The following is an 18,565-nucleotide window of genomic DNA, read 5'->3' as shown; positions in this document are numbered from 1 at the left end:
CCGCGACACGCTGGCTTCCTACACACGGGTCTCGCTCCGCCTCGTGGCCTGGGGCCCGAGGACGGCGCGGCCGCTCATAGGGCGCGTGCGGAACCCTCCTCCTCGGCAGAGGTGGGGGGTTTGTGGCCGCTGGGTCGAGGCCGTAACCGGGAAGGGTGCTTTTCGGGCGGGGAGGAGCGAGGCGTAGGTCGGTCTCGAAGACTGGACCGGGGGGTGTCGGCCACCCCGACCGTCCGATTCCGGAACCCACGCGCCCGCGTCCGCCGCCGCCGTCGCGGACATTCGTTTCAGACGGGCCATCTGAGTCTCCCGAGGTCGACGCGGCCTGCTTTCCCCGGAGGGAGGCCGCGTCTAGCGTCGACGCGCAGAGCGGGGAGGAGCAAGCTGCCCAAAGCGGTCTCGCGACCGGGCAGGGGCCGTCCCCAGGCGCGTCCAAAGTTCCAATCGACCAGGCTACCCCGAAAGTGACGGCCCGGAGGAGGGGGAGCGCTCCTCCGGACCCCGGGCAACCCGGAGGCGCCCGTTTTTTTCTCGTCCGTTGCCTTTTCTCCGATACCTTGTCCGAGCGGGGCCGTTGTCCCCTCCTCGACAAAACCCCGAAGGGCCGTTTTAGGACCGTCTTTGCTCCGACAGGAGCTCCGTCGCCGGGGACGGATTCTCACGTGCCCGAGACAGAGGCACTCTCCCCGGTCGCCAGCCGGGGAGACTCGTGTACGTGGTGACCCGGGTGAACCGCACCGTTTCGGACTCTGTCCGTTTCTTTAGGAGGATCGCCTGCCTGCCTCCTTCCGCGGGCCGCCCGCCTTCTCTCACCTTGTCCGAGCAGGGCGCTTGTCCCCTCCTCGACAAAACCCCGAAGGGCCGTTTTAGGACCGTCTTTGCTCCGACCGGAGCTCCGTCACCGCCGACGGATTCGTACGTGCCCGACACCTAGGCACTCTCCCCGGTTGCCAGCCGGAGAGTCTCGCGTACGTGGGAATCTGGGTGGACCGCACCGTTTTGGACTCTGTCCGTTTTTTTTCCTTCGCCCTTTCCTCCGTGGGCGCCCGCCCTCCGTCACCTTGTCCGAGCGGGAGCGTTTGTCGCCCTCCTCGACAAAACCCCCAAGGTCCGTTTTAGGACCGACGTCGCTCCGAAGGGAGCTCCGTCACGCGGACGGATTTGACCGTGCCCGAACCCGAGGCACTCTCCCTGGGAGTCTTCCAGGGAGGTTGGTCGTTGTGGGAATCTCGTTCGTCTGCAACGGACGGTGTCCGTTTTCAAAAAGTTTTCGGAGGTGCACCTTCCTCCGTCGCTCCAGGGGTGAGTCAAGCCCCCGGAGTCGTTTCGCCCTTTACCCAGACCGACAAGCGTATGGTTCTTTTTTTTTTTTTACCTCGGGATCGACCCCGGACGGCGAACCACCACGCGCGGGTTTCCTACACACGGGTCTCGCTCCGCTCGGCCCTGGGGCTCGAGGCGGCACGGCCGCTCATAGGGCGCGTGAGGAACCGTCCGTCAGGCGGGGCCAGGGTGGGAGGCCTCTGGATCAAGGCCGTAACCGGGAAAGGTGCTTTTCGGGCGGGGAGGAGCGGGGCGAAGGTCGGGCTCGAAGACTGGACCGGGGGGTGTCGGCCACCCCGACCGTCCGATTCCGAATTCCACGCGCCCGCGTCCGCCGCCGCCGTCGCGGACATTCGTTTCAGACGGGCCATCTGAGTCTCCCGAGAGTCGACACGGCCTGCTTTCCCCGGAGGGAGGCCGCGTCTAGCGTCGACGCGCAGAGCGGGGAGGAGCAAGCTGCCCAAAGCGGTCTCGCGACCGGGCAGGGGCCGTCCCCAGGCGCGTCCAAAGTTCCAATCGACCAGGCAACCCTGACAGTGACGGCCCGAAGGAGAGGGTGCGCCCCTCCGGGCCCCAGGCAACCCGGAGGCGCCCGTCTTCCGTTAACCTTGTCCGAGAAGAGTGTGGCGACGGTCCCCCACCTCCTCTACAACACCCCTAGCGTCCGTGTTCGGACCGTCTTTGCTCCAGCAGGAGCGCCATCAAGCGTACGGATCTGACTTTGAGCAGGCCACGGTCGGGTCTGCGAGCACAGGGCTCTCGTTTGCATGCAAGATCTTGGACACTGTCCATTTTCTTACGAGGAGTGTTGTGTGTCTTTCACCCTCTGCTCGCCCAGGACGGTGCACCTTCACACACTGGATGCACGCCCAGGGCACCGGCGGTGAGTCTGGGTGTCCAAACCAGCCCCCGCGTTTACTGGAAGTCTCGCCCGCACAGAGTGCATTTTATCTGGGCTGAGCCAGACCGCTTCCCCACCCGGTCTGACCACCACGGTTCTCTGTTCCGTGGACCTCATTCGATCGGACACTGTCCGTAATTTCATTTTTCTTTCGGAGGTGCACCTTCCTCCGTCGCTCCAGGGGTGTCTCAAGCCCCTGGAGTCGTTTTGCCGTTTACCCAGACCGACGGTTCGACAAGCATATGGTTTTTGTTTTACCCCGGGATCAACCGAGGAGCCCCGGGACGGACGAACCTGCGACGCGCGGGTTTCCTACACACGGGTCTCGCTCCGCTCGGGCCTGGGCTCGAGGCGGCACGGCCGCTCATAGGGCGCGTGAGGAACCGTCCGCCGTGAGGGCGGGGGGTGGTAGGCCTCTGGATCGAGGCCGTAACGGGGAAGGGTGCTTTTCAAAGCGGGTGGGAGGCGCGGGGCGAAGTCAGGCTCTGTGCCGTGATGGGGGGCCCCCAACGAAACCCCGCCAACCGTCAAAGCCTGACGACGCTCCCGACGCCACCGCTGCGGACATCCGTTTTCAGACGGGCCATCTGAGTCTCCCGAGGTCGACGCGGCCTGCTTTCCCCGGAGGGAGGCCGCGTCTCGAGTCGACGCGCAAAGCGGGGAGGAGCAAGCTGCCCATAGCGGTCTCGCGACCGGGCAGGGGCCGTCCCCAGGCGCGTCCAAAGTTCCAATCGACCAGGCAACCCTGACAGCGACGGCCCGAAGGAGAGGGTGCACCCCTCCGGGCCCCAGGCAACCCGGAGGCGCCCGTCTTCCGTTACCTTGTCCGAGGAGAGTCTGGGTGTCCAAACCAGACCCGCGCGTTTCCTGGAAGTCTCGCCCGCACAGAGTGCACTTTATCTGGGCTGGGTCAGATCGTTTCCCAACCCGGTCTGACCACCACGGTTCTCACTTTTTCAAATTTGACTCCAGAGTCAGGCCCGCCAAGGGGACTTTGCGCTTGATTAGTGCCCAGGAAGTCTGCACCCTTCCTGGGATGCAGTTAGATAAGAAAACCAGCAGCCGTCATTTTCCTGGAGGTTTCGTACATGCAGAGATCCACCGCCGCGGTGGTGATTGAATTCTTTCTCTCCCCAGCGCAACATGACCGGGCTTTTTTTTTTTTCCTGGGGGCCCTCTCCCACCAGGACTTCCAGAGCTCCACCGCGCGCACTGTGTAATCTGGATTTTATACCCAAGCAGAGAGACTCTGAGCGGGGGGCTCACGGTGGTCTGTTAATGGGTTCTGTGTGCCCTCCACCGCACTACTTCCCCTCCCCGATAAAGACCCCAAGGTCCGTTTTAGGACCGTCTTTTCTCCAGAAGGAGCTCCAGGGGTGTGGAGCGAAACTGAATCTGACCCAGGACGGCGCACCCTCCCTGGGATGGCCAGGGAGGTTCTGAGATCGTGGAGCTCTGATCACACGGCAACATTTTGGACTCTTGTCAATTTTTCAAATTTGACTCCAGAGTCAGGCCCGCCAAGGGGACTTTGAGCTTGATTCGTGCCCAGGAAGTCTGCACCCTTCCTGGGATGCAGTTAGAGAAGAAAACCAGCAGCCGTCATTTTCCTGGAGGTTTCGTACATGCAGAGATCCACCGCCGCGGTGGAGATTGAATTATTATTTCTCTCCCCAGTCAGAGCGTACCCCGGGCGGGCTTTTATTTTTTTCCCTGGGGGTCCCACCAGGACTTCCAGAGCTCCACCGTGCGCACTGTGTAATCTGGATTTTTATACCCAAGCAGAGAGACTCTGAGCGGGGGGCTCACGGAGGTCTGTTAATGGGTTCTGTGTGCCCTCCACCGCACTACTTCCCCTCCCCGATAAAGACCCCAAGGTCCGTTTCAGGACCATCTTTTCTCCAGAAGGAGCTCCAGGGGTTGGGGCGAATCTGAATCTGAACCAGGACGGCGCACCCTCCCTGGGATGGCCAGAAAGGTCTGATACCATGGAAGCTCTGAACCCACAGCAACCTTTTGACTCCAGAGTCATGCCCGCCATGGGGGCTTTGGATTCGATTCGTGCCCAGGAAGGCTGCACCCTTCCTGGGAAGCACTTAGAGAAGTAAACCAGCAGCCGTCATTTTCCTGGATGTTTCGTACATGCGGTGATCCACCCCCGCGGTGGAGATTGAATTCTTTCTCTCCCCAGCCAGAGCACACCCCGGCCGGGCTTTTTTTTCCCCTGGGGGCCGTCTCCCACCAGGACTTCCAGAGCTCCACCGAGCGCACTGTGTAATCTGTATTTTTATACCCACGCAGAGAGACTCCGAGCGGGGCTCACGACGGTCTGTTCATGGGTTGTGCGTGCCCTCCACCGCTCTACTTCCCTTCCCCGATAAAGCCCCGAAGGTCCGTTTCAGGACCGTCTTTTCTCCAGATGGAGCTCCAGCGGGTGGCGGGCGAATCTGACTCTGGCCCAGGACGGTGCACCCTCCCTGGGCTAGCCAGGGAGGTCGTAGAGCATGGAGCTTTGAACCCACAGCAACTTTTTGGACTCGGTCAATTTTTTTCGAATTTGACTCCAGAGTCAAGCCCGCCATGGGCGTTTGAGCTTGCTTCGTGCCCAGGAAGGCTTCTCCACCTCCTCTACAAAAGCCTGAAGGGACGTTTTAGGACCGTCTTTGCTCCACACAGAGCTCCAGGGAGGGCGGGGGAATCTGACTCTTGCCCAGGACGGTGCACCCTCCCTGGGACGGCCAATGAGGGTCGTAGAGCATGGAGCTCTGAACGCACCGCAACTTTTTTGGACTTTGTCATTTTCAAGAGCTTGGCTTCAGGGTCATTTTCTCCACGGGCTTTGGGCTTTATTCGTGCCCGGGAGAGGTGCGCTTTGCCTGGGATGGACTTTTTCAGAAGAACGGGCCCGTCTTTTCCTGGAGGTTTCATGTTTTTAAGAGCTCCGCCGTGGCGGAGATTGAACTCGCTCACCCAGCCAGAGTGCAACCTCTCCGGCTTGGTCCACTGCCTTGAAGGCCCTGGAGCTTTGAGACCACAGCAACATCGTGGACTCTGTCATTTGTAAGAGCTTGTCTCCTCCACAGAAGCCCGAAGGGCCGTTTTAGGACCGTCTTTGCTCCAATATGAGCTCCAGGGAGGGCGGGCGAATATGACTCTGGCCCAGGACGGTCCACCCTCCCTGGGCTTCCCAGTGAGGTCCGAGAGCATGGAGCTCTGAACGCACCGCAACTTTTTTGGACTTTGTCATTTTCAAGAGCTTGGTTTCAGGGTCATTTTCTCCATGGGCTTTGGGCTTTATTCGTGCCCAGGAGAGGTGCGCTTTGCCTGGGAAGGACTTTTTCAGAAGAACGGGCCCGACTTTTCCTGGAGGTTTCATGTATTTAAGAGCTCCACCGTGGCGGAGATTGAACTCGCTCACCCAGCCAGAGTGCAACCTCTCCGGCTTGGTCCACTGCCTTGAAGGCCCTGGAGCTTTGAGACCAACGCAACTTTTAGGACTTTGTCATTTGCAAGAGCTTGTCTCCTCTACAGAAGCCCGAAGGGACGTTTTAAGACCGTCTTTGCTCCACACGGAGCTCCAGGGAGGGCGGGCGAATCTGACTCTTGCCCAGGACGGTGCACCCTCCCTGGGTCGGCCAATGAGGTCTTAGAGCATGGAGCTCTGAACGCACCGCAACTTTTTGGACTTTGTCATTTTCGAGAGCTTGGCTTCAGGGTCATTTTCTCCATGGGCTTTGGGCTTTATTCGTGTCCAGGAGAGATGCACCCACCCTGGGATGGACATTAGAGGAAAATCAGCCCGTCTTTTCCTGGAGGTTTCATGGTTTTAAGAGCTCCACCTTGGCGGAGATTGAACTCGCTCACCCAGCCAGAGTGCAACCTCTCCGGCTTGGTCCACTGCCTTGAAGGCCCTGGAGCTTTCAGACCACAGCAACATCGTGGACTCTGTCATTTGTAAGAGCTTGTCTCCTCTACAGAAGCCCGAAGGGACGTTTTAAGACCGTCTTTGCTCCACACGGAGCTCCAGGGAGGGCGGGCGAATCTGACTCTTGCCCAGGACGGTGCACCCTCCCTGGGTCGGCCAATGAGGTCTTAGAGCATGGAGCTCTGAACGCACCGCAACTTTTTGGACTTTGTCATTTTCGAGAGCTTGGCTTCAGGGTCATTTTCTCCATGGGCTTTGGGCTTTATTCGTGTCCAGGAGAGATGCACCCACCCTGGGATGGACATTAGAGGAAAATCAGCCCGTCTTTTCCTGGAGGTTTCATGGTTTTAAGAGCTCCACCTTGGCGGAGATTGAACTCGCTCACCCAGCCAGAGTGCAACCTCTCCGGCTTGGTCCACTGCCTTGAAGGCCCTGGAGCTGTCAGACCACAGCAACATCGTGGACTCTGTCATTTGAAAGAGCTTGTCTCCTCTACAGAAGCCCAAAGGGACGTTTTAAGACCGTCTTTGCTCCATACGGAGCTCCAGGGAGGGCGGGCGAATCTGACTCTTGCCCAGGACGGTCCACCCTCCCTGGGCTTCCCAGTGAGGTCCGAGAGCATGGAGCTCTGAAAGAGCCGCAACATTTTTGGACTTTGTCATTTTCGAGAGCTTGGTTTCAGGGTCATTTTCTCCATGGGCTTTGGGCTTTATTCGTGCCCAGGAGAGGTGCACCCACCCTGGGATGGACATTAGAGGAAAATCAGACCGTCTTTTCCTGGAGGTTTCATGGTTTTAAGAGCTCCACCTTGGCGGAGATTGAACTCGCTCACCCAGCCAGAGTGCAACCTCTCCGGCTTGGTCCACTGCCTTGAAGGCCCTGGAGCTTTCAGACCACAGCAACATCGTGGACTCTGTCATTTGTAAGAGCTTGTCTCCTCTACAGAAGCCCGAAGGGACGTTTTAGGACCGTCTTTGCTCCACACGGAGCTCCAGGGAGGGCGGGCGAATCTGACTCTTGCCCAGGACGGTGCACCCTCCCTGGGTCGGCCAATGAGGTCTTAGAGCATGGAGCTCTGAACGCACCGCAACTTTTTGGACTTTGTCATTTTCGAGAGCTTGGCTTCAGGGTCATTTTCTCCATGGGCTTTGGGCTTTATTCGTGTCCAGGAGAGATGCACCCACCCTGGGATGGACATTAGAGGAAAATCAGCCCGTCTTTTCCTGGAGGTTTCATGGTTTTAAGAGCTCCACCTTGGCGGAGATTGAACTCGCTCACCCAGCCAGAGTGCAACCTCTCCGGCTTGGTCCACTGCCTTGAAGGCCCTGGAGCTTTCAGACCACAGCAACATCGTGGACTCTGTCATTTGTAAGAGCTTGTCTCCTCTACAGAAGCCCGAAGGGTCGTTTTAAGACCGTCTTTGCTCCACACGGAGCTCCAGGGAGGGCGGGCGAATCTGACTCTTGCCCAGGACGGTGCACCCTCCCTGGGTCGGCCAATGAGGTCTTAGAGCATGGAGCTCTGAACGCACCGCAACTTTTTGGACTTTGTCATTTTCGAGAGCTTGGCTTCAGGGTCATTTTCTCCATGGGCTTTGGGCTTTATTCGTGTCCAGGAGAGATGCACCCACCCTGGGATGGACATTAGAGGAAAATCAGCCCGTCTTTTCCTGGAGGTTTCATGGTTTTAAGAGCTCCACCTTGGCGGAGATTGAACTCGCTCACCCAGCCAGAGTGCAACCTCTCCGGCTTGGTCCACTGCCTTGAAGGCCCTGGAGCTTTCAGACCACAGCAACATCGTGGACTCTGTCATTTGTAAGAGCTTGTCTCCTCTACAGAAGCCCGAAGGGTCGTTTTAAGACCGTCTTTGCTCCACACGGAGCTCCAGGGAGGGCGGGCAAATCTGACTCTTGCCCAGGACGGTGCACCCTCCCTGGGTCGGCCAATGAGGTCTTAGAGCATGGAGCTCTGAACGCACCGCAACTTTTTGGACTTTGTCATTTTCGAGAGCTTGGCTTCAGGGTCATTTTCTCCATGGGCTTTGGGCTTTATTCGTGTCCAGGAGAGATGCACCCACCCTGGGATGGACATTAGAGGAAAATTAGCCCGTCTTTTCCTGGAGGTTTCATGGTTTTAAGAGCTCCACCTTGGCGGAGATTGAACTCGCTCACCCAGCCAGAGTGCAACCTCTCCGGCTTGGTCCACTGCCTTGAAGGCCCTGGAGCTTTCAGACCACAGCAACATCGTGGACTCTGTCATTTGTAAGAGCTTGTCTCCTCTACAGAAGCCCGAAGGGACGTTTTAAGACCGTCTTTGCTCCACACGGAGCTCCAGGGAGGGCGGGCGAATCTGACTCTTGCCCAGGACGGTGCACCCTCCCTGGGTCGGCCAATGAGGTCTTAGAGCATGGAGCTCTGAACGCACCGCAACTTTTTGGACTTTGTCATTTTCGAGAGCTTGGCTTCAGGGTCATTTTCTCCATGGGCTTTGGGCTTTATTCGTGTCCAGGAGAGATGCACCCACCCTGGGATGGACATTAGAGGAAAATCAGCCCGTCTTTTCCTGGAGGTTTCATGGTTTTAAGAGCTCCACCTTGGCGGAGATTGAACTCGCTCACCCAGCCAGAGTGCAACCTCTCCGGCTTGGTCCACTGCCTTGAAGGCCCTGGAGCTTTCAGACCACAGCAACATCGTGGACTCTGTCATTTGTAAGAGCTTGTCTCCTCTACAGAAGCCCGAAGGGTCGTTTTAAGACCGTCTTTGCTCCACACGGAGCTCCAGGGAGGGCGGGCGAATCTGACTCTTGCCCAGGACGGTGCACCCTCCCTGGGTCGGCCAATGAGGTCTTAGAGCATGGAGCTCTGAACGCACCGCAACTTTTTGGACTTTGTCATTTTCGAGAGCTTGGCTTCAGGGTCATTTTCTCCATGGGCTTTGGGCTTTATTCGTGTCCAGGAGAGATGCACCCACCCTGGGATGGACATTAGAGGAAAATCAGCCCGTCTTTTCCTGGAGGTTTCATGGTTTTAAGAGCTCCGCCGTGGCGGAGATTGAACTCGCTCACCCAGCCAGAGTGCAACCTCTCCGGCTTGGTCCACTGCCTTGAAGGCCCTGGAGCTTTGAGACCACAGCAACATCGTGGACTCTGTCATTTGTAAGAGCTTGTCTCCTCCACAGAAGCCCGAAGGGCCGTTTTAGGACCGTCTTTGCTCCAATATGAGCTCCAGGGAGGGCGGGCGAATATGACTCTGGCCCAGGACGGTCCACCCTCCCTGGGCTTCCCAGTGAGGTCGTAGAGCATGGAGCTCTGAACGCACCGCAACTTTTTTGGACTTTGTCATTTTCAAGAGCTTGGTTTCAGGGTCATTTTCTCCATGGGCTTTGGGCTTTATTCGTGTCCAGGAGAGATGCACCCACCCTGGGATGGACATTAGAGGAAAATTAGCCCGTCTTTTCCTGGAGGTTTCATGGTTTTAAGAGCTCCACCTTGGCGGAGATTGAACTCGCTCACCCAGCCAGAGTGCAACCTCTCCGGCTTGGTCCACTGCCTTGAAGGCCCTGGAGCTTTCAGTCCACAGCAACATCGTGGACTCTGTCATTTTTAAAGCTCGGCATTCCACCGTGGGCGTTTGAGCTTTATTCGTGCCCAGGAGAGATGCACCCACCCTGGGATGGACATTAGAGGAAAATCAGCCCGTCTTTTCCTGGAGGTTTCATGGTTTTAAGAGCTCCGCCGTGGCGGAGATTGAACTCGCTCACCCAGCCGGAGTGCAACCTCTCCGGCTTGGTCCACTGCCTTGAAGGCCCTGGAGCTTTCAGACCACAGCAACATCGTGGACTCTGTCATTTTTAAAGCTCGGCATTCCACCGTGGGCGTTTGAGCTTTATTCGTGCCCAGGAGAGATGCACCCACCCTGGGATGGACATTAGAGGAAAATCAGACCGTCTTTTCCTGGAGGTTTCATGTTTTTAAGAGCTCCACCGTGGCGGAGATTGAACTCGCTCACCCAGCCAGAGTGCAACCTCTCCGTTTTGGTCCACTGCCTTGAAGGCCCTGGAGCTTTGAGACCACAGCAACATCGTGGACTTTGTCATTCAAAAGTGTTTGTCTCCTCTACAGAAGCCCGAAGGGACGTTTTAGGACCGTCTTTGCTCCACACGGAGCTCCAGGGAGGGCGGGAGAATCTGACTCTTGCCCAGGACGGTGCACCCTCCCTGGGACGGCCAATGAGGTCGTAGAGCACGGAGCTCTGAACGCACCTCAACTTTTTTGGACTTTGTCATTTTCAAGAGCTTGGCTTCAGGGTCATTTTCTCCATGGGCTTTGGGCTTTATTCGTGCCCAGGAGAGATGCACCCACCCTGGGATGGACTTTAGAGGAAAATCAGACCGTCTTTTCCTGGAGGTTTCATGTTTTTAAGAGCTCCACCGTGGCGGAGATTGAACTCGCTCACCCAGCCAGAGTGCAACCTCTACGGCTTGGTCCACTGCCCTGAAGGTCCTGGAGCTTTGAGACCACAGCAACATCGTGGACTCTGTCATGTTTAAAGCCTGGCATTTGAGCTTTTATTCGTGCCCAGGAGAGCTGCACCTCACCTGGGATTCAGATTTTTAGAAAATCAGCCCGTCTCTTCCTGGATGTTTCATGTTTTTTCCAGTTACTCCCCAGCCAGAGTGCAGTCTCGCTGGCTTTGCTCTCTGCCTTGAAGGGGCCCTGGTGCTCAGGACTCCCAGTGATCCAACTCGGTCATTTTCAACCTCCCTCCCCAGCCAGGGTGCCACCTGGCTGGGCTTGGATTGCTCCCGGAGGCCCTCTCCCTCCAGGGCTCCATGGCACTGGCAAAATTCAGATTTCATCCACCCCCCCGTCCCCAGAGTGCCACCTGGTTGGGCTTGGAATGCTCCCGGAGGCCCTCTCCCTCCAGGGCTCCATGGCACTGGCAAAATTCAGATTTTATCCCACCCAACCAGAGTGCCACCTGGCTGGGCTTGGATTGCTCCTGGAGGCCCTGTCCCTCCAGGGCTCCATGGCACTGGCAAAATTCAGATTTCATCCACCCCCCCGTCCCCAGAGTGCCACCTGGTTGGGCTTGGAATGCTCCCGGAGGCCCTCTCCCTCCAGGGCTCCATGGCACTGGCAAAATTCAGATTTTATCCCACCCAACCAGAGTGCCACCTGGCTGGGCTTGGATTGCTCCTGGAGGCCCTGTCCCTCCAGGGCTCCATGGCACTGGCAAAATTCAGATTTCATCCACCCCCCCGTCCCCAGAGTGCCACCTGGTTGGGCTTGGAATGCTCCCGGAGGCCCTCTCCCTCCAGGGCTCCATGGCACTGGCAAAATTCAGATTTTATCCCACCCAACCAGAGTGCCACCTGGGCTGGGCTTGGATTGCTCCTGGAGGCCCTCTCCCTCCAGAGCTCCATGGCACTGGCAAAATTCAGATTTTATCCCACCCAACCAGAGTGCCACCTGGGCTGGGCTTGGATTGCTCCTGGAGGCCCTCTCCCTCCAGAGCTCCATGGCACTGGCAAAATTCAGATTTTATCCCACCCAACCAGAGTGCCACCTGGGCTGGGCTTGGATTGCTCCTGGAGGCCCTCTCCCTCCAGAGCTCCATGGCACTGGCAAAATTCAGATTTTATCCCACCCAACCAGAGTGCCACCTGGGCTGGGCTTGGATTGCTCCTGGAGGCCCTGTCCCTCCAGAGCTCCATGGCACTGGCAAAATTCAGATTTTATCCCACCCAACCAGAGTGCCACCTGGGCTGGGCTTGGATTGCTCCTGGAGGCCCTCTCCCTCCAGAGCTCCATGGCACTGGCAAAATTCAGATTTTATCCCACCCAACCAGAGTGCCACCTGGCTGGGCTTGGATTGCTCCTGGAGGCCCTGTCCCTCCAGAGCTCCATGGCACTGGCAAAATTCAGATTTTATCCCACCCAACCAGAGTGCCACCTGGGCTGGGCTTGGATTGCTCCTGGAGGCCCTCTCCCTCCAGAGCTCCATGGCACTGGCAAAATTCAGATTTTATCCCACCCAACCAGAGTGCCTCCTGGCTGGGCTTGGATTGCTCCTGGAGGCCCTGTCCCTCCAGAGCTCCATGGCACTGGCAAAATTCAGATTTTATCCCACCCAACCAGAGTGCCACCTGGGCTGGGCTTGGATTGCTCCTGGAGGCCCTCTCCCTCCAGAGCTCCATGGCACTGGCAAAATTCAGATTTTATCCCACCCAACCAGAGTGCCACCTGGCTGGGCTTGGATTGCTCCTGGAGGCCCTGTCCCTCCAGAGCTCCATGGCACTGGCAAAATTCAGATTTTATCCCACCCAACCAGAGTGCCACCTGGGCTGGGCTTGGATTGCTCCTGGAGGCCCTCTCCCTCCAGAGCTCCATGGCACTGGCACAATTCAGATTTTATCCCACCCAGAGTGCCTCCTGGCTGGGCTTGGATTGGATTGCTCCTGGAGGCCCTCCGAGGGTGGTGGTGGTGTGTGTGTGTGTGTGTGTGTGTGTGTGTGTGTGTGTGTGTGTGTGTGTGTGTGTGTGTGTGTGCCTCCACCACACTCCCTCGCCATACAACCCCTGTGGTCAGTTTTAGGACCGTCTCGGCTCCAGACGAGGCACCCGGGGCGGCGGGCGAACCTGCGTCTGGCCCAGGACGGACCGACCTCTTCGGGGCTGGTCGGGAAGGACCGAGCGCCTGGGTCTTCCGGTCACCGCCAACGTTTGGCACTTAGGTTTTGGAGCGAGCTCGGCTCTGGAGCTCAGCCAACCCCACCGAGGAGGACCGAGCCGTGCCCCGGGATCGAGCCACCCGGGGCGGGCGAGAGACCTCCGTGGAGAGACGAGCCCCCAGGGCCAAGCCACGCTCCCAGGGAGAAAGGGGGGCAAGCGCGCGCGCGCGCACACACACACACACACACTCCCCTTCTCCCCATAACCCAAATGGCCCGTTGCAGGACACCCTTTGCTCCGGCAGTTCCTCCAGAACCGCGGGGCTGGGCGCTTTAAGCCGGGTATGAAGCACCGAGCTCGGCCCGCGGGCGGGCCGCCGACGAGCGCATGCAGTTTGCAGGATGGTAACCCACTGCAAACGGCTTTAAACGGCCGTAACTCGGCGAAGCCGCGTCCGATCGACGCCAAATTTTTATCGTGTTTAGAGCGGGACGAGAGCTTTCCAACGAGACCACCCGCAGCTCCGGGGGCCCCCGGGGGCCCGAGATACAGCGCCGCGAAAGCGAAAAACGCGAATATCTCGGCGAAAACTCGACGGCTTCGGCGGGCACCGAGCTCGTTGGAAGCGTCTAGTCGAGACGAACAAAACGGTACCGGTTTGGTGAATTTTGGTGGTGTTTTCGCGGAGATATCGGCCGAAAACCACCGGGCGCGCTTCAAAATGGCGGCCGCCGATGACGTCACGGCCTCGGAACAAAATCGCCCGTATCTCGGGAACGCGAAGACCCAGAGAGCTCAAATTCGGGTGAGGGGGTCCCAGTAGGGCCCTTGCTCGAACCCTGGAGTGACGGGCCTCGGGAGCGCCCCCTACGGGATCGCCGTTCGCTGGGACCCCCGACTTTGGACGGCTGTAACTCGGGGACCCGGGCGAGTTGGACCTCGGGGGTGGGCTCTTTCGAAAGGCCTCGTCCGGCACTACGATCTATTAGAGTTTGGGGAATATTGGGCCGGGGGTTCCCGAGATATAAGCCCGTAAAGGTGCGCCTTTGACCGGGCGTAACTCCCTGGCCCGACGGCCCTCGGGGACGTGGGTGGGCTCGTTGGATAGGCCCCCTCGAGCCCTACGAGCGACCCGAGTTTGGAATTTTTTCGCCGCGTGCTTGTCGAGATATTCGCGAAAAACAAAAATTTCCCCACCACGCTGCGCTCGTGGCTGACACCCACGTCTCCGACGGGACTCCCGGGACCGCGGGGGCGACCTGACCGTGCCCGAGAAAGGTGAACCTTCCCGGGACCGCCGCCAGAGCCTCAGGGGCCCCGGAAGTCCCGGCCCACTGCAGGTTTTGGACTCTGAGGCGTTTTTCGGACCGGGAAAAGGGCACCGACTTTGGGCGGCTGTGGCTCGGGGACCCGGCCGCCTAGAGACTCCAAACTCGGGTCAAAGTAGGGTCTCGGTGGGCCCCTTCCGACGAGCCCGCCCCGGAGCTCCGGTGCCCCCCCGGTCCCGGAGAAAAGTGGCCCGACGGGACGGCGCGCGCCTCGGAAGGAAAGGTCCCAGGGGCCCGGGGAGGCTGGGTCAGAGGGGGCCCGGAGGGATCCCCCGACCCCCGAAAGGGCGAGACTCTGGGACCTCCCCTTCCCGAGATACGGGCCGCTTTTTCAAAAAGTCCCTCGCGCGTTACCGGGCCTATCTCGGGACCGGGGGGTCCCAGAGGCCGGGGACGGCGGGTGGTGAGGGGACCCCGGGGGACCCTACTTCTCCCGCCGTCCCGAACCCCGGGGACCTCCCGGTCCCGAGATACGGCCACTTCCTGTCCGGATTCGACCGGGCGTAACTCGGAGAGGAGGCCGAGTTGGGGCTCCGGACTCTGGGGGTGGGGGGAGTACGACGAGACCCCCCGACACCGGGCGTAAGGGGGCCGGACTCTGCTCGGTTCCCGAGATACGGTCACTTCCTGTCCAGGTTTGATCGGGCGTATCTCGAAAAGTAAGCCGAGTTGGGACTCCAAACTCTGGGCGTGGGGGGTGCTCGAGGACACCCCCCTGTGCCCAGCGTACGGAGCCCCAACTCGGCTTGGTTCCAGAGATATGCCACCTCAAATTTGGAACTTTGACCGGACCTAACTCGAAAAGTAAGCCGAGTTGGGGCTCCATACTCTGGGCGTGGGGGGTGCTCGAGGACACCCCCCTGTGCCCAGCGTATGGAGCCCCAACTCGGCTCGGTTCCCGAGATACGCTCACTTCCTGTCCAGGTTTGACCGGGCGTATCTCGAAAAGTAAGCCGAGTTGGGACTCCAAACTCTGGGCGTGGGGGGTGCTCGAGGACATCCCCCTGTGCCCAGCGTATGGAGCCCCAAATCGGCTTGGTTCCAGAGATATGCCACCTCAAAGTTGGAACTTTGACCGGACCTAACTCAAAAAGTTAGCCGAGTTGGGGCTCCATACTCTGGGCGTGGGGGGACCACTATGAGACCCCCCTGTGCCCAGAGTATGGAGCCCCAAATCGGCTTGGTTCCAGAGATATGCCACCTCAAAGTTGGAACTTTGACCGGACCTAACTCGAAAGGTTAGCCGAGTTGGGGCTCCATACTCTGGGCGTGGGGGGACCACTATGAGACCCCCATGTGCCCAGAGCATGGAGCCCCAACTCGGCTTCAGCACTGAGATACACCGGTTCAAACAAATGCACTCTGGTCAACCCTACCTTAAGAGAGTCCCAGTTAGTCCCGCCGTTTACCCGGCTCCGGGAACCGGACGATTTGGGGCTCCAGACTCTGGGCGCGGGGGGGGGCGACCCGCGTCCCCAGAGTTCGGAGGCCCGACTCGGCTTGGCTCCAGAGATACGCCACCTCAAAAGTTGGAACTTTGACCGGACGTAACTATAAAAGTAAGCCGAGTTGGGGCTCCATACTCTGGGCGTGGGGGGTGCTCGAGGAGACCCCCCTGTGCCCAGAGTATGGAGCTCCAATTCGGCGTGGTTTCCGAGATAAACCCGGTCAAACCTGGACCGGAAGTGGCCGTATCTCGGAATCGGAATGTCCCAGGAGCTGGGGACGGTGGGTTCTGAAGGGGCCCTATGGGCCCTCCCCATGCCCAGAGTATGGAGCCCCAACTCGGCTTGGTTCCAGAGATATGCCACCTCAAATTTGGAACTTTGACCGGACCTGGCTCGAAAAGTTAGCCGAGTTGGGGCTCCATACTCCGGGCGTGGGGGGACCACTATGAGACCCCCCTGTGCCCAGAGCATGGAGCCCCAACTCGGCTTCAGCACTCAGATACACCGGTTCAAACTTACAAATGCACTCTGGTCAACCCTACCTTAAGAGAGTCCCAGTTAGTCCCACCGTTTACCCGGCTCCGGGAACCGGACGATTTGGGGCTCCAGACTCTGGGCGTGGGGGGGCGACCCGCGTCCCCAGAGTTCGGAGGCCCGACTCGGCTTGGCTCCAGAGATACGCCACCTCAAAAGTTGGAACTTTGACCGGACGTAACTATAAAAGTAAGCCGAGTTGGGGCTCCATGCTCTGGGCGTGGGGGGTGCTCGAGGAGACCCCCCTGTGCCCAGAGTATGGAGCTCCAATTCGGCGTGGTTTCCGAGATACGCCCGGTCAAAGCTGGACAGGAAGTGGCCGTATCTCGGAATCGGAATGTCCCAGGAGCTGGGGACGGTGGGGTCTGAAGGGGCCCTATGGGCCCTCCCCATGCCCGGAGTATGGAGCTCCAAGTCGGCGTGGTTTTCGAGATACACCCGGTCAAAGTCCCATCTCTGACCGAGCATAACTCAGGAACCAAGCCGATTTGGGGCTCCATACTCTGGGGTCATGGGGGGGCCCAAGGGTGCCTCCCCATGCCCGGAGTATGGAGCCCCAAGTCGGCGTGGTTTCTGAGATACACCCGGTCAAAGTCCCATATCTGACCGGGCGTAACTCGGGAACCAAGCCGACTTGGGGCTCCATACTCTGGGGTCATATAGCACAACGATCTGATGTACATTACAGATATTAATTATGCAAAATTGGCATAAAATCAAACTGTCCACAAAGAGCTCCGTCAAATAAGTTGCAGGTGGGATGCTGTTTGTCGACTTAGACATTTTCAGCGGGTGAATCCCTGTAAAGAATTGGGGATTTTTCATCATATGTGATGAAGTCCCCAATTCCTTACAGGGATTCACCCGCCGAAAATGTCTAAGTCGAAAACAGCATCCCACCTGCAACCGGCCTGGGACCCCCACGACGCCACACCCTCTGCCCGACTCGGAGAACCAGAGCTCCGGGCAGGGACCCACACCTAGGTCCACCCTCCACCCGACTCGGAGAACCAGAGCTCCGGCCGTGGACACCCACCTTGGTCCACCCTCATACCCGCCTCAGGGAACCAGGGACCCGGCCTGGGACCCCCACGACGCCACACCCTCTGCCCAGAGTGAGAGAACCAGAGCTCCGGGCAGGGACCCCCACCCTGACCCAACCACTGCCCGACTCGGAGAACCACAACTCCGGGCAGGGACCCACACCTAGGTCCACCCTCCTCCCGACTCGGAGAACCAGAGCTCCGGCCGTGTACACCCACCTTGGTCCACCCTCATACCCGCCTCAGGGAACCAGGGACCCGGCCTGGGACCCCCACAACACCACACCCTCTGCCCGACTCGGAGAACCAGAGCTCCGGCCGTGGACACCCACCTTGGTCCACCCTCATACCCGCCTCAGGGAACCAGGGACCCGGCCTGGGACCCCCACAACACCACACCCTCTGCCCGGCTCGGAGAACCAGAGCTCCGGCCGTGGACACCCACCTTGGTCCACCCTCATACCCGCCTCAGGGAACCAGGGACCCGGCCTGGAACCCCCACAACGCCACACCCTCTGCCCGACTCGGAGAACCAGAGCTCCGGCCGTGGACACCCACCTTGGTCCACCCTCATACCCGCCTCAGGGAACCAGGGACCCGGCCTGGGACCCCCACAACACCACACCCTCTGCCCGGCTCGGAGAACCAGAGCTCCGGCCGTGGACACCCACCTTGGTCCACCCTCATACCCGCCTCAGGGAACCAGGGACCCGGACGTGGACCCCCACGACGCCACCCCCTCTGCCCGACTCGGAGAACCAGAGCTGCTGCACGGCCCCGGCCTCCACCCTCACCCGAGCACCGGCCGAACCCGGGGGTCCCACACTTAAGCCCGGGCATTAATGTCCCAGCCAACCCCGCGCCTCCAGAGAACCGGGCCACTGGTAACCCAAGATCGACTTAGGCTATGGCGGCCCGAGGAGAGTACCGGGGTGGAGGAGGGACCCACCCGGCGCTCCCGTCCGCCTCTGGGAACCAGGGGCCCGGCCTTGGACCCCCACCTTGGTCCACCCTCTAGCCAGACTCGGAGAACCAGAGCTCCGGGCAGGGACCCCCGCCTTGGTCCACCCTCTGCCCGACTCGGAGAACCAGAGCTCCGGGCAGGGACCCCCGCCTTGGTCCACCCTCTGCCCGACTCGGAGAACCAGAGCTCCGGCTGTGGACCCCCGCCTAGGTCCACCCTTCCGCCCGCCTCAGGGAACCAGAGCCACCCCACTGCCCCGGCCTCCACCCTCACCCGAGCACCGGCCGAACCCGGGGGTCCCACGCTTAAGCCCGGGCATTACTGTCCCAGCCAACCCCGCGCCACCAGAGAACCGGGCCACTGGTAACCCAAAATCGACTTAGGTTTTGGCGGCCGCTCTGGTTCTCTGGTTCCCTCTGGCCGAGGTT

At 59.6% G+C, this 18,565-nt stretch overlaps 1 long non-coding RNA gene across 1 annotated transcript in view; it reads right to left on the bottom strand.

Moving 5' to 3' along the window:
* Positions 1-2,463: 2,463 nt before the first annotated feature.
* LOC143710556 (uncharacterized) overlaps positions 2,464-18,565 on the bottom strand; it is a 25,345-nt gene continuing 9,243 nt past the window's right edge. Inside the window, exon 2 of the long non-coding RNA XR_013194585.1 lies at positions 2,464-3,045. This is a non-coding gene — a long non-coding RNA (uncharacterized LOC143710556). The remainder of the gene's footprint in view (positions 3,046-18,565) is intronic.

Source organism: Siphateles boraxobius, unplaced genomic scaffold (genome assembly GCF_051911475.1).
Source record: "Siphateles boraxobius isolate OS27281-9 unplaced genomic scaffold, OSU_SipBor_1 476, whole genome shotgun sequence".
In the NCBI taxonomy this organism is placed as follows: domain Eukaryota; kingdom Metazoa; phylum Chordata; class Actinopteri; order Cypriniformes; family Leuciscidae; genus Siphateles; species Siphateles boraxobius.
This window is presented reverse-complemented; position numbering and strand designations above follow the sequence as displayed.